This window comes from Desmodus rotundus, chromosome 13 (assembly GCF_022682495.2).
Source record: "Desmodus rotundus isolate HL8 chromosome 13, HLdesRot8A.1, whole genome shotgun sequence".
NCBI lineage: Eukaryota > Metazoa > Chordata > Mammalia > Chiroptera > Phyllostomidae > Desmodus > Desmodus rotundus.
Genome location: NC_071399.1, coordinates 68,206,221 through 68,219,281, shown reverse-complemented (window position 1 = coordinate 68,219,281; position 13,061 = coordinate 68,206,221). Strand labels below are relative to the sequence as shown.

General features: G+C 40.4%; 1 pseudogene; it reads right to left on the bottom strand.

The window, feature by feature from the left end:
• Positions 1-11,839, bottom strand: part of LOC112310361 (Golgi-associated plant pathogenesis-related protein 1 pseudogene) — a 63,022-nt pseudogene extending 51,183 nt beyond the window's left edge.
• Between the last annotated feature and the right edge of the window lie 1,222 nt (positions 11,840-13,061).

The window sequence follows — 13,061 nt, the reverse complement described above, 5'->3', positions numbered from 1 at the left end:
CAGTAATTTCATCTTCTTATAACAATCATTTTTCTTTATACCAGTGGTCTTTGAGTTTGATCCTTGGATCCCTGGGAGTATGCGATGTAAGTTCATAAGGTCTACACGATAAATACTATATTGGTGGTAATGCTGAGAAAATAGGTTTTGTCTTCATTGTGCTGACATTTGCACAATGCAATCTCAGGGGTTCATTTAGTTTTATTTAAGAAAGTCATTGGTAGAGGAATAAAATAATTTAAAGGCATTAAATCTCTCCCCTTTGGTCATATCTTTTTTTGCATTTTCTATCACAGAAGGGGAAGTTTATGTAAAACTCAGCTGCATACAAAAGAGGTCTGAGCAATATCACTCACACAACTGTTTTTTGAGTTGTGAGCTGAATTAGCAGCTTTTGTTTTCATGGAACATTATATTTACTTAAAAGAATGACTGAAGACAAAGTATGATTTTACAACCTTATTTATTTCTAGATGTTTTCTCAAAAATCAACAAAGGAAGCCTGGCACTTCAAAGAATACCATTGATAGTACTTGTGGATCTAGAATAAAATGGGCTCAAAGCAGTTTTTATTTCCCTACTGCCAGCTCTGCTCAGGATGGGAGTGTTTAAGTAATTTACCCCCCGATTTACACTGCTAGCACATTTTGTTAAAATGTTAATCTCTATTATTTTTATTCAAGAGAAAATTGATAGAGTGTTGCTTTTATAAATTTTAGAATTACACAGGCATCAGCATTCATCTCTCAGATAGAACAACAATGGAATAACTAGATCGCATTTTTTCCTAGGAAAAATATTTGGGCCCCACACTAAAATATTCTGCATAAAAGTATTTATCATTGTGACTTCTTTTTTTAATGCCCTAGGTGATGGCCATGTTTCTTCAAGTTTGAAAATTATTGGCCTAGATTTTGGTTTTCCGGCAAGTTAATTAAGCTATATAAGGTAGCAATAATAAAACCTTTGACAAATGTGATTGCATCTACAGGTACCTTAGATTCCTGTACACTGCACGTGTTTTTTTCTTAATTTTTCATTGAAAGGATTTAATGTCCTTGCAAATACCTTTTATGCAGTGATAAATTAATTTTTAATCCATGATTCGATTCCCTTTGAAAATAGTGAATTTCCTAAGAAGTACGAATGCTAGACTACTTCCAAAGGAAGACTAGATGTAATGAAAAATATGATTTCATGCCAGTAGTCCCAATACTATAACTTACTGACTTTTGAATATTTTCTGCAAGCTGTACATTGCAGCCAAACACTCCTTTTAGATTGACTGGATTATCTAAGATTTGTGGTCACCATAGCAAAAGCAAATTTGTGGCTTAGAATAGAATCTTCATTTTTTTTTTCTTAGCAAAGATACTAACCAAATTATTTGTCTACTGACAAAAAGGAATGAAGTGAAATATTTCAAGTTTGATTGGCTATTTAACTCTTGGAACTGCATCAATGCTATTGATGTTCTGCACAAATCTAACATTAAATGCGTACAGCTCTCATGACAGAATATACATAATGCATATTCATGAATTAGCTGCACAACACTTAAATACATCAATAGTAACAGTTTTATGTTATGAAACATACTTTCATTTACCGACAGTTTGTTGATCCATTTGCAATTCTTCTGCTGTTTACTTTTTCCTAATTTTCATATTCTTCCTGATATGTAAACATGCTACCCTATTAATTCAACTTCAGGATTCCAGTTCACTAGACAGCTTAATGCCCTTGTTACACAATTGCTTTTCTTTGTTGTACTGTAACTGCACTTTTATGAAATGTTTCAGTAAGTCTGAATACAAATGTACTAATGAAGTAAATCTGTTAATATATGAATGCGTTTAACTCCTCAGAGTGCATGCTTAATGGAACATCCAGACACCTAATATACTAGAAAACCTTTGATAAAGAGATTAACTAGCTGCACGTGATTTAAGCTTTTACTTGAGAAATGTGCATTTCTATTAAACGGGCTGCACCTATTTTAAAAAGAAGTACACAAATTTAAATTTCAAAAACTAGGAATTTTAGAGACACAGATTTTACCCATATTAAATTAAAAGGAAGCACTTCTGACATTCAATTTATCTTAGTTTGCAAGAGTGAACGTTTGAGGCAGTTGCTTACTGAGTATAGAATGTCTGTGACAGAATTCGTGGGTGAGTTTTGTCCTGGTGATTAAATAGCAAGCATGAAAAATAACTACCCACATACAAAAATTCATTGAATATCTCCTAAAAGAAAAATTTTACTTAGAAATCACAGGTGCAAGTTAAACAAGTTCAAGTTCTCATCAGGAGTTATATGTAATAATTTGTAGTCATGTGTCAATTTAACTTTTGGGGCAAAACTATTACTGAAATTTTATTTATCTACTTATAAATCCATGAGAACATAATGTCCAACTTAACTTGTACACACATTTGTAGACTAAGATATATATATATATATATATATGTATATATATACATATATATATATTATTTTCTGCTGTGTTCAAGTATAAAATATAACTAAATAATGCTTAAAACATTTGGCTGAGTATCTATAATATTAGCTGCACTTAAAGATGAGTAAAGTGATCTCCTCAGAAGAAAATAACTTCCCCAACATCATGTTGACTAAATCAAGACAGGAATATATTTACTTCCAGTGTCCCTGGCTGGTGTAGGATGCACTGTAACAAATCAACTAGGGGAGTATCTTTCAGAGTAATAATGGCAATGTATCAACTGTAGGATGTACTTTTAGCTTTACCATAGATTATAGGTATTTATTATGGTTTTGTTTTACTTTTCCATATTTAGTGGTCAGTGATCAGATAAGTTTACTGAACAATTTTGTATGAAGAACCTATTCCATATTGCAGAAACACAACAAATATATAATTTATTCCCATTTCAAACTCTTTAGTGATTCCCATTTCAAACTCTTTACCTGATAACTAGATTCACCATTTCAATACACTTTGAAAAGTGCAGATGTCAAATAATTGATGTTGTTTTATCTATGGCCTCATATACAAAAATGTCAGGTGACCCAGTGAGCAATTTGAAGTTACAAAAAATAACTTTGATTAGCTTACTTGATTAATTTATTTGATAAATTGATTAGGTAACTCAGGTAGTAGAGAAAGTGGCTATGGTGAATATGGTATTGAATTGGGTACTTGTAGAATAGAAATAAAATACATACTTTTAGATTCCGGGGTAGTGAACTTGAATGAAAAAATCTAGTGGTTGAAAACATAGCGGGGTTTGTGAAGAAGAATGGGATATGGACCTAGTAATTTACAATTCCTCTTTGTGCATTAATTCAGTTCTGCAATGACCACTAAGTAAGGAGGAGTCTCTCTGTGAGAGGACAAATATGTCATCCATCGGTTATTAGGTCATAGCTTTAGGAGTGTCTAATGAAATATTGGATGAAGTAAGGTGGGCCAAAATTAGTATTTTGGTCCATTCTCTGATAAAAAAAATTTTCATTGAAGCTATCAGGAAGCGTTCTTAGAAACTTCTATTAAAATTTTTCTTAAGCACTTACCTACAGCACGCATACATAACTTACCACAACATCCTGGTATATGGAGCACATGAAATAATTGTAATTTTTGCTTCAACCATCTTGTATGACTTAAGACACCCATAAAAAGGAAGATAGTCTATTATATTCATCCCTATCATTTACCCATTCCATTGTTCCTTAGTTCTCAGCGTGCAGTCCTCTGCTGTTAGTTTCTTTGTTTGTAGTGTTCTTTAGCCATTCTTTAAAGGTTGCAAATTCTATTCCTTGTCCTTCTTCTGAGAAACTCTTTATTTCCTCTTAATTCTTGAAATGTAATTTCCTCCGGGAAAGTATTTCCAGGTAGAATTATTTTCCCTCAGCATTGAAAAATAAGCTATTTCCTCTGGCATTCACGATTTCAAAGGAGAAACTTCTGTCATTCAAACTGGTGTTCTTTTATAAGTAATGCATCGATTTTTTTCCTCCCAGTTTTTAAGATTTTTTATCTTTAATTTTTAGAACTTTAATTATGATGGTGGGTGAGACAGTGTAGATAATTTAGGTTTACATTATATGTGGCTGACTCAGCCTCTTGGGTATGCATTTTATGTATTTCATCAAATTTGGAAAGGTTTCAGCCATTATATTTACAAATACTTTGTAACCACATTCTTTCTGAGACTGACTATAGAAAGATATGAATGTGAATACTTTGTTATTTTCTCACAAATCCATGAGGCTCTTTATGTTTTGTTTTCAGTCCATTTTCTCTGCTCAGATGGAATTAATTTTATTGTTCTGTTTTCAAGTCTCTGATGCTATCTTCTGTCATTTCCATACTACTGTTAATTTCATTCAACCAGTCATTTCATTTCAGTTACTGCATTTTTCAGTTACGTAATTTCCATTTGGTTCCTTTTTGTAACTTCCATTTTTTGCTGATTTTGATTTGTCTTAAGCAAAGGTATTTTTATTGAAGTATTCTTTTGGTGGTCAGGTGATTCCACATTAGATTCATTTTGGTGTTGACATCAGTTGGCTGCCTTTTCTCATCAAGTTGTGTGTGTGTGTGTGTGTGTGTTATGTTGTCCTGGTTCTTGGTGTGACTAGTGATTTTTTCTTAATTGTATGCTAGACATTCACGATATTATGGTAAGAGACTCCTGATCTTATTTAATCTTCTGTCTCAATAGGCGGTCACCCTGTTAAGGATAACGTGTGCTGCCCAGCCTGGACCAGCAGATTGGCTCCCAGATGCTGCCAGGTGCGGGGGCGGAGAATGAGTCCACACACAGGCACCTGGTAGTCAGGGTATGACCGAGACCCTGATGACACGAATGCTGCTGTGGATGGGGCCACTTCTGCCTCATGTTTGATGTGGGACCCTGGTAATGTTCACACAGCTGTGATCAATCCCAACCGACCCCACAAGCAAGGCACTCTTCTGCCCACCGCTGTTCAAGGTGTGGGGCAGGGCCTGACTGAGATCCCCAGCCAGTCCACCTTCTTCTTTCCAATTTCCAATGTCCTTTTATGACTATGGGTTGAATTAGTTCAGTGAACTTAATTGAATTTAGAAGGAAGAAACAGAGAAAAAGAGGCTATACGATCATTTTCCAGACTGGTAAATTTAATTTTTTAGTGTATAATAGTAGCATCTAACACATGGAATTATTAGGGTTCTTATATGAACACATAATTCCACGTGTGATAATGCATAGTACTTTAAAGACATTATATAGAACTTGGTAACTAAGAAATATAGAGTAATAATTGCTGTTGTTGTCATTATTATTATAATTCACCTGTATGTCACTATTCAGCTAATAATTCTTAGCCACTCAACACTTTGCTTCTCTTGCTTCCCAATCTGGTGTTTCTCTGATGTTCTCATTATCTCTTTTGTTTATATTCATGCAGAAGTAGGCTTGATAATTTTAAATGGTTTCATCCTACTTTAATATGTGAAGTGCTAGAATGCAAAGATGCATTTCTCCTGTGTCATACAAATAAATGCTATTTTAGTAGGAAACATGAATAAGAATTATCAAATAATTGCTGAAGTAAAAATCCCATAATTAGTATGGTAAATCATCCATCGTGAAGTCCCCAATTTCCTCTGCAGAATGGAAACTGATTCAAGAATTGCAGTCAGTTGGAAGAAGCATTTAACTTCTACCAGAATATATTCACCTTAGTTGACATGGCACATTCTCTCTCCATGTATGCATAAGTAAAATAAAATATATAGATATACACATATATATTTCCTGTATTTATTCCCTTGATAACTAAGATTGAAAAATAAAATATGTGAGTGAACAATTGTTATAAAGATTATTCCATACAAAATAAAAATGGTAAGTGTTCTAATATATCTTGATACAGTTATTAAATTTTAGAAAAATTACTGAAGTAAACATAGAATGAATGAATGAAGTTGCAATAAAAAAAGTAAAGAGATGCATTTCTTCCTAGGTCCCTACCAGAAGCAGGATGCTTAAAGGAGAATGTAATCTCAAGACCCTTCCAGTGTTATATGTGATTCAATTCAGAGTGGCCAAAAATAATGTCTAGAAGGAAGAAAAGCACTATTTTTTACAAGTAGCTAAGAAAATTCAAAGCTAAATAAAATGAGCAGTTGGAATGGATCTAATTTTAAGAGAAGGCAAAAGAAAAGTCTTTCAATATCTGGCATTTCTTAGTCAATGTTTTATCATCGGTGAGCTTTTAATATACAGACATATTTTTTTCTGAACCACCTTTGCATTTAGAAGGAAGCAGATGTCACTGAGATCAGAAAACATAAAAAAATGCCTTGCACTATTACCTTTATCAGTCTTCCTAAGGCAGCTGCAATGTGAAAATGATAGTTTTCTTTTTAAAAAGTGATAGTAGTTCTATCTAAGTAGAACATTGTGAATTTAAAAATCATGCATATTGAGGACAGGAATTTGCTTCTATAAGAAACTGTACTTCTCTGCTAGAACATTTTCCTAGGGGTCTTGTTTATTTTTAAATAAAAGCAAAAATGAAGTTTGTGCTAAAGAGGGGCATGGATCAAAATGTAAATGTTAATCAGTAACTAATTCATTATTTAGTTACTTTGTTTTCTTAATTATTTTTAGGTAGTATCAAACACCTTTCACATACAAATATATCCTTCATATCATAAATTACCTATCATGTTCAAATTTCCCTGATGGCCTGGTTTTTAAATAATTAACTTGAACTATAATATAGATCGGGATCCCCACATTGCATTTGGTTATATGTCTCAGTCTATGTTGCTCTTTTTTTCTTCCTTGCAGTTTTTAAAAATAATTCTTTATTTTTAATTGCAGCTGACATACAATATTCTACTGTGTTGGCCAAAAAGGCCACTTGGTTTTTTCCATAAGATGGCTCTAGTAGCACTTAGTTGTCTTTAATTCATTCAAAATAACTTTGTTAGATTGTACTGACAGGTCATATCAGTATGCATTTTTAAAAAACAATCAAAATTAGTCAATTTTTTGTAGCCATTTCAATATTGAAGATGGAAGAAAATGTGCAACAATTTCATTAAATTATGCTTTATTATTTTAAGAAAGGTAAAAACACAACAGAAACACAAAAAAAGACCTGTGCAGTGTGATCTTTTTTTGGAGAAGGTGTCTGATGGAACGTGTCAAAAGTGGTTTGCAAAGTTTCGGGCTGGAGATTTCTCGCTGAACGATGCTCCATGGTTGGGTAGACCAGTTGAAGTTGACAGCGATCAAATAGAGGCATTAACTGAGAATAATCATTATTACACTGAGTGGGAGATAGCTGACATACTCAAAATATCCAAATCATAAAGTTAATGGTGAAAATGAAAAATGTCTTTTATTTTAAGGAAAAACCTAAGTGGACTTTTTGACCAATCCAACATTAGTCTCAGGCATACAGCATAGTGATAGACGTTTATGAACATACAAAGTGATCTTCCCCACGAGTCTAGTACCCGTCTGACCCCATGCTCAATTGTTACAGTATTACTGACTCTACTCCACATATGTACTTTACAGCTTGTATAATTTTATAACTGGCACTTTCTTTTTCTTCTTTAAAGATTTTATTTCTTTATTTTTAGAGAGAGGGGAAGGGAGAGAGAAAGAGAGGGAGAGAAACATCAATGCATGATTGCCTCTAATGTGCCCCCAACTGGGGGCCTGGCCTGCAACTTAGCTATGTGCCCTGAACTGGGAATCAAACCAGCAACCCTTTGGTTTCCAGGCTGGTACTCAATCCACTGAGCCACACTGGCCAAGGCTGGCACTTTCTTAACCTACTTCTTAATCCCTTTAACTTTTGAATCCATCTCCCTGACCCCCCCTTTCATCTGGTAATTGTCACTTAGCTTCGTATCTATGAGTTTGTTTCTGTTTTGTTTGCTCATCTATGTTGTGTTTTAGATTCTAAATATAAGTAAATTATATGGTACTTGTTTTTCTCTGTCTGACTTATATCACTTAGCATAATATCTTCTCTCAGGTCCATCCATCCATGTGCTGGTAAATGGCAAGATTTCCTTCCTTTTTATGACAAATAATCCATTGTAAACATGTACCATCTTTTCTTTATCCATTTGTGTATCAGTGGAAACAAGTTTTTTGATTAGAACATTTAAACCTTCAAAGTAATTATTTATAGGTGTGCAAGCTGGGTGGCTTCTGCCCACTCTTCTGTCTGGGAGAAAGCTGACCCTCCACCCCTTCTTCTGAAGCCAGACCATGCAGGTCCTCCCTGTATGTCCCTGGCACTTTTTAAGCAACTGGCACAGTGCTGGAGATGAGAGCAAGGGAGTGTGTCAGTGAGTTAATTCGTGCACCATCCCCCAAAAAGGAACCCCTGGGACTCCAGCAAACAGTCCTCTCTTCCATTCACTTGTAATCCCTGCCAGTTTTTCACAGAAGTTATGGGGATTTCTCTTCCTGGAACTGGGTCCCTGGGATGAGGAGCATCAAGTAGAGCTGGGACCCCTCAGTCCTTGAGAGGGGACCTCTGCAGCCCAGAAATGCCCCCACCGCTGAATTTTAACTGCCACACTGGAAGTGTAAGCCCTGCCCCTTCTGCATCTTAGATCCTCCTACCAGTTAGTGTCAATGTGGCTTCTTCTGAATATCCTTAATTCTGTAGGACTTCTCTTTAGTTAGTCTTCAGGTGGCTCTCAAGGAAGTTTGTTCTGTAGTTTAGTTGTAATTTTGATGTACTGCTGGGGTGGGGGAGGTGAGTACAGTGTTTGACTACTCTGCCTACACCTACTCTGAAAGTTCTTCCTTGCAATTTATTTGTAAAAAAAAAAAAAAATCACTTGTCCTTTCACTTTGTTTTGAAATTTGTTGATCGCACCTCATGGTTTTACTTCCCGTGCTTCCCTGTCCCTTCTATTTCCCATAAACTGGTAGCTATGGGAAGATTTTAAAGTGCACATCCAGACCCCACCTCAAAAATGTACTCAGTGGTGGTGTGAAAGTGGGCGCTGGGCATCTCCAGTTTTCCTAAGGTCTCTGAGTCTGGGTCTGTTTGCTCGTGCTTGGCGATCACCAACCCATCTGACTCTGCTGGTAACCAGGAGTCAGCCTCAGTCCCAGCGAGTGTCAGAGACAGACACTCAGTTTCCAATCTCCAGTGGTGGACGGTGGGGGATGGTCGATGCAGGAAGAGGCATTAGCTGTTTTTTGAGGGTTAACTGAGACTCACAGTGGAAACTTCCTGGGAGCCCCAGGGCGTGTGCCTCCTTCCTGTAATCTAGGTTGCAAAACTTCTTAGGTGCCCAGGACCTTCCCTGGCCTGGAGGGTGTGTGTGTGTTGGGGGAGGATCCACGGTCTAGCTGCTGTGACCCCTGAAGGCAAGTGTGCTGTCCTCAGGCTGGGTGATTTCAGCCTGGCCCGAGGGCCACAAGCTGCTGAGGCAGGTGGGCTGGGACACAGGCCCACAGCCTGGGCTCTTTCGTGCCTGCTGTTGCTGATTCCCCTCCCCCGCTTCCTTGGACCAACTGTCCCCTTAACTGCTGAGAAGTCAACTGGCAGCAGCCAGCACCTCAGCACTGTGACACACAGCAGTCAGAGGGATGGATCTTCCTCTCGTCTACATCAGGTCACTCCACTGCCCTGGTCTCAGCCCACCCAGGACCCCCATCGCACTTAAGAAAGACCCTCACTCCTCACCATGGCTGACAAGACTGGGCCGTGCCTACTTCTCCCATCGCGTCTTCTTTCTTTTCTCTTTCCTCCCCTTTCTGCTGGTCCTGGAACAGGCTGGCCTCCTTCCTTCCTCAGGGTCTTTGCATGTGCCATATTATCTTATGGGAATACTCTTCCTCCAGCTCCTCACATGACCCATGACTCACAACTCCTGAAAATCTCCTCCTCACAGCCGTCTTCCCTGATCTCCTTGTGTAACCCAGCACCCCTCTTCACTCTGTCCTCCTCTCCTATTGTACTTTCATTTATAACAGTTAGTGTCATTTGAAATTATATTGACTTGTCTCTTCCTCTCGTTTGTGGATGCTTTGGTGGGGGCGGCTGCATTCACCTCAGTCACCAAAATATCCCGAGCTACAACAATAAATATGTGTTGAGTAAATTGATAGTTGGAGGGGTGGATTCAGAGATGAGAACAGCACTTTCTCAGTCCTACCTCTGCACACACATACAAACACACACACATACACACACACACACATGCCCCACAGGGAAGTGTTCTTTGTTTTCAGCCCAAGTTCTGCCCCAATTTGCTCCGGGGTCATTGCAGGAGCCACACTGACACTGCACCCAAGGGTCCTTTTCAGGGGCAGAAGGTCTCACTGTACCAGGTTCCCCACATGAGAAGGTGCTTCAAGGGACCAGGGAGGTTTGGGGTCCCCACATTAGACAGCTGTATTTCAAGTCAAACACCGGCTTTAACAGAAAATTGTATTTACTGATCAGGAAGGGGCCCCATCGAGGACAGAGGCCTGGAATAAGAAAGCAGGTGAGCCCTGGGGGCAAAGGGGGTTGCTGCTCAACAACACTTTCCAGGGAGCAGGACATCCTAAGTCTCCCTATTCTGCTTTTAGACCCCAGATTAAAGGCTGCCTGGGTACCACAGACTGCTTCTTTCAGTTTCAAAAACCCTCCTAGTTTATGTTGGTGCCGCTGGCAATGACTCAGGGCAGGGGCCCGTCTGGAAGACTGGGTGGGCCTCTGCTAAGGCCACGCTGCACCCTCTCATTGCTGCTGGATCCTACTTGGCTCACAGAGTTCAGACTTTTCTCTTTTCTGCCCAAGAAGGGACTCTAGAGGACCCTCAGGTTTTCTGCCAGGCCTGCTTAATCCTGGGATGTTCAGAGCAGCCTCCCATTGGAAAGTTCAGGTTCTGAGGCTCCTTGACCACGGCTGTTTGGTGTGGAAGGAGGCTCCTGGCTGAGGAAGGCTCAGACAGAATGTCTTAAATTGTAATTGCTCCTGGTGGCCAGGTGGGGGCAGTGAAGGAAGAGGCCTTAGCTGTCTTAGGCCATTAAGCCTTTGTCCTCTCTGCAGAGTGCCTCTGCCAGCAAGCTTCTAAGGGGTCATCCTCTTCCCACCAACTCCAATTGTTGAATTTGGGGCTGGGGCAGCTGAGGTCTCTGTCATAATTTTCCCCAGGGCACTGGCTTCTCTGCTTCTACCTTTGCTGCGGTGAGCTTCCCTGATGTCAGCCTCACTCCGCCATGCTCCAATCACCCAACGTTGGATTTGGAGCAGCCTTCATGCTCCGATGCCACGAGCGAACGTGCTGCAATATAGTCTTTCCTTGAAGTCAGCCTTCTGTCCCCGCTCTGGGCATCTGACCTGAGTGAGCCTCAGGAACCAAAAGCGCCAAGCTGCCTATGTGACCACCAGCCCGACAGGTGACCTTGGCACTGAGGAATAACCGTGAGTCAAAAGAGGTGACTATGCCATTCACTCAGATTTTATCACTGAATATTCAATCCAAATCTATACTATCCTAATAATAATAATAATCACTCAGAAGCAATCAGCAACAGCATCACACCATAAAATTTGGGGATAAGGAACCTGAGTCCCAGGGCTTTATTTAGAGGGGCAACCGAGTCCTGTAAGGCAGAGTCAGAGGGGCGGAGCCACAGCGCAGTTCTTTCTGTCCCGAGGTGTGTCACAAAGCTACCCGCTCTCTGGATGCCTCATCCTGGGTCTGAAGCCGTCCGCCTTTGTGCTGCTTTTGATTTCTGTCGCTCTGCTGGGCGTGCTCTGAGACGGTGATGTTATCTTCCGATGCGCACACGCGGTCTGCCAGGCTGCGGGGCTGCGCCATCTCTGAGTCACTGCTGCACCGCACGGGCTCTGACGCTGCAGAGCAGGACGCTGCAGAGCTTGATGTTGCAGAACGTGGCTTCAGATGTTCTCCACACTGTCATCCCCAGATCAAAATTTCCCCCAGAATGATGGTCTTTTGAGTATGCGTCTACGGACTCTTGGGGTGACCTTCTTGGGCGTCAACCTGTTGACTTTAAGGTCCAGTCGTGGGACTTTGGCGTTGGGACAGCCCAGATCTTCATCACAGTTTTCTTCCGGATGGTGTCTCTTGTCTCCTCGTCTCAGGATGGGCTCCTCCGCTCCCGCATCCGCTGGGGTGAGCATGTTGTCAAAAAGCTCTAGCCGTGGGATTTTGGCGCTGGGACTGCCCAGGTCTTCCTCGCAGTTTTCTTCAGGATGGTGTCTTTTGGTTCCTTGTCCCACGACTGGCTTCTCCGCCCCAGCCGCTGTTGGGGGGAGCGGCTGTGGTGTCAGCCTGTTTTCACAGTGTTCCAGCCGAGGAATTTTTGGGCTGGAACAGTCATCTGGCTTCCATCGGCGAAGTCTGACAGATTGCTCCTCTGGATGGTGTCTTTTACCTGCCCATCTGGGGACAGGCTTCCATGATTTAGCCTTAGCTGGGGTGGGGAAAGCAGCACCCCAATAGGCCTGGTTGCCACCAACCAGGTAGTAGGGGACCTGGTAGCCACCAGGTGTGGAGGGATAGATCGGAGTCACAGCTGCTGCAAAGAAAACCGGAACTGATCAGTCACTTGTGCTGCACATAGTCCGGCCAGGACGTTTCCTCTCTCATGTCTGTCCCAGGTTCTTGCCGAAGCCTTCTAATCTGCCTGGCAGCCAACACACAGCCTCAACCCATCCCTTCTCTCGTGAGCCCCCGAGAGAAGGGGAGTGGGCTGCAAAAGCAATTCTGTGAGCCCCAGGGCAGCAGCAGGAGACCAGAGCATCATACCCATTCCCTGAGAAAACAGAACTAGAAATACTTGTAATCAGGACTCTCCCCACCTCTCTCCCACAATAGAGACAAGATTCCTTACAGCCTGTCACTTCTGAGGCTTTAAGGAAATAACCTTCCAAGTTTTGAAAAAAGAAATAAATTTTAATATAAATTGGCTTCAGAACCCCTCTACCTCGGCAACTCCTTCCAACCCTGATTCATGACACTTTATTTAATCACACTGAACTCTAGTGCCCTGGTACCTTTTTCTAGATCAGAAAAA